Source organism: Pteropus vampyrus, unplaced genomic scaffold (genome assembly GCF_000151845.1).
Source record: "Pteropus vampyrus isolate Shadow unplaced genomic scaffold, Pvam_2.0 Scaffold20, whole genome shotgun sequence".
Lineage (NCBI taxonomy): Eukaryota > Metazoa > Chordata > Mammalia > Chiroptera > Pteropodidae > Pteropus > Pteropus vampyrus.
In genome coordinates, this window is record NW_011888801.1 from 72213 (window position 1) to 74763 (window position 2551).

A 2551-nucleotide genomic window follows, 5' to 3' on the forward strand; every position below is an offset into this window, starting at 1 on the left:
GTCTACGGCCATGCCACCCTGAACATGCAGATCTCCTCTGACCTCAGAAGTTAAGCAGGGTCGGACCTGGTTAGGACTTGGATGGGAAACCACCTAGGAAGACCAGGTGCTGTAGGCAAGGGGAGAAAAAAACCAGCCAGGGACCTTGCTGGGGAAGGAAAAGGCCCCGCCCTGTCCAGCCTTCAATCCTAATCCTATTCCAGAATAAGAAAGACCTGGGTGGCCTACACGAAACCACTTGCCTTGTACCTGTGGCTGACCCTTCTGGTTCTGAGCAGTGCCCCTGCTCCCTCTCACTTCCCCCCAATACCTACCAGCTGGAGGGAAGGATAGGAGGGAAATCTCACCTATTAGGGCAGGTTCTTAAAGGTCATTTAGTCACAGTCCATCCTTGTACCAAAGGGGAAACAGGCCTGGAGGGGGAAAAACATTTATCTAAGGTCACAACTGACTTCGGTAAAACAAACCCTGGATTCCATTCACCTTTCACAATCTGTAACCTCTCTTAGGAACAGCTCACAGAGAAGTCGCAGAGCCTTTGGCTCTCCTCCTCCACCACTCCCACACTGCAACTCTTACTTCCCAGTGGGGAGCTGCATGGGGAAGTGTGCACCACCATGGACATTTTGAAAGAACTGAGTAAAGTTGAGACAAGATTTAGTCTAGACTGGATGCCTCACCAGTCAGTCTCAATGGCCAGAGGTAGACTGCATGGTTGCCCCATCTGCAGGCTTTCTAAATCCATGCACAAGCAAGGGGCAGACCATCCCAACAGCCAGATAAACAAAGGGGAGGTGGGGCTCTAAAACACAACCCTGTCCCTCAGCTCCTTGCTGATGCAACAGGCAAAGAATCCCTGTGTTCTATGCAGAGGTTACAAGACTCCAAGCCACTTTAGTGGAGTTACTGAGCAATCAGTGACAGAACCTGAACCAATCAGGTCTCTTTTAATACCCTCACCCTGTAACTAGAGGGTTATGTCAGTGTTTCTGAGGTGAATTTTTGCTGTCTTTTCATGTGCACAACTGGAACACAACAGTAATATGTTCCTTCATCCACTTCCTTCCCTTTAAAGACAGAATTTTAATAAAGAAGATTAAAACAGTAAGTCGCTTATTATAATTTTTTACTAAGCCAATAGATGCTTAAATCCTTTTAAAATACCTTCCTAATCATCCATACATAGAGAACAAGAGCCGTGAAGCTATTTGGGCCTTTTGATCCTATCATACCATTCCTAGTATATACCTCCTAGGGAAATAATCCAGAGCTAAGAAGTATTTTATCCAAAGTGTTCACAGAAGGGCCCTTTATAAAAGCAGAAACTGAAAAGATCTCAAATGCTAAATAATGATTGGCTAACTAAGGAAACCAGCCTGGACAAAACAATAATACTCAAAGCAGCTATGGAGCATGAGGCGGAAGCAACAGGCCTGCAAGGGAAGTGGGTTCCAAGAAATATGGGCAGAACAAAGCCCTATCTTCTAATTCAAGCCCTGCCACTGACTTCCCAGAGGGGACCAAGGAGCTGGTGAGAGAGATTCAGGATCCTCTAGTCCAGGCAGGCACTGTGGAGCCACGCCCCCTGCCCTGTCTCTCACAGGAGGCTGTATTTTCAGTGAGGAAAGAGAACTGGAGATGGGAAGAGAGTCTGCTGACTTTGAGTCAACTGTCTTTGCATTTTTTCACTCATCAAAATGTTCACATGTTACTTTGCACTTTTTAAAGCAAAAATTATAGGAAAATTTACAAAAGAAAAGAAAATGCCCTTCATTTCCTCCCTACTGCAAGTTCAAGTTTTCAGGGAACCAAAAAGCTCATTTTTCCTCAGAAATGTGAGCCATACTGGAGATTCCGGCAGAGTTTCTGATGGCTTCCCAGTTCTGGGTCCCAGTTCCTCATGGTGTCCCACTTCTACTGCCTGACATCTCTTGAAACACCCACCTGCCAGCTCCTTTTATTAATTCCCATGCTGGCCCAAGAGGGCTTCCATCAGTTACCGTTTCTACAACTGAAAGAGTCCTTAGCCAACACAGCTGGTACAACTGCAGCATCAGCTGTGAAGACTCGGCTGTTGTGGGGCCACCAGCTTGGCCCCACAGCTCTACTCTGGCTCTCCAACAGCCACACTGGAACCTCATCCTGCCCTGGAAATCCCCCTACCCATCTCCGCTATGTCTCAAACAACGAAGTTCAGGTTCCTCTCCCTGCGGCATCTCCCTCATCAAGACCTCCGGCCTCCAGTCTCTCCGACTGGCCTTTGCCTTTCTGCCTAGTCTGGACCCCTCAAGCAACCATTCAAGTAAGCCTCAGCCCTTCCCAAGGACTCCTTTCCCCATCAAACTTCAGTGACCCCACCCACCAATTCTCTGCTTCTGATTTCTTCTCTTTAATCTCCACCTGCCATGGGCTGCTAGAGAAATCGACCATCTCAGCCAGGCTCCCCAAGTCCTCTGTGGTACTCAGCACTTATTTAGCCCTCCCATGTGGCAGCGTCTGCTATTGTCTCCTAATATCCTTCACCTCTTTTTCCTTGATTTTGATGGTAATC

General features: G+C 47.6%; 1 pseudogene; it reads left to right on the forward strand.

Annotated features, from left to right (window-relative positions):
- On the forward strand, window positions 1-118 carry LOC111736630 (annotated as a pseudogene).
- Window positions 119-2551: the final 2433 nt, after the last annotated feature.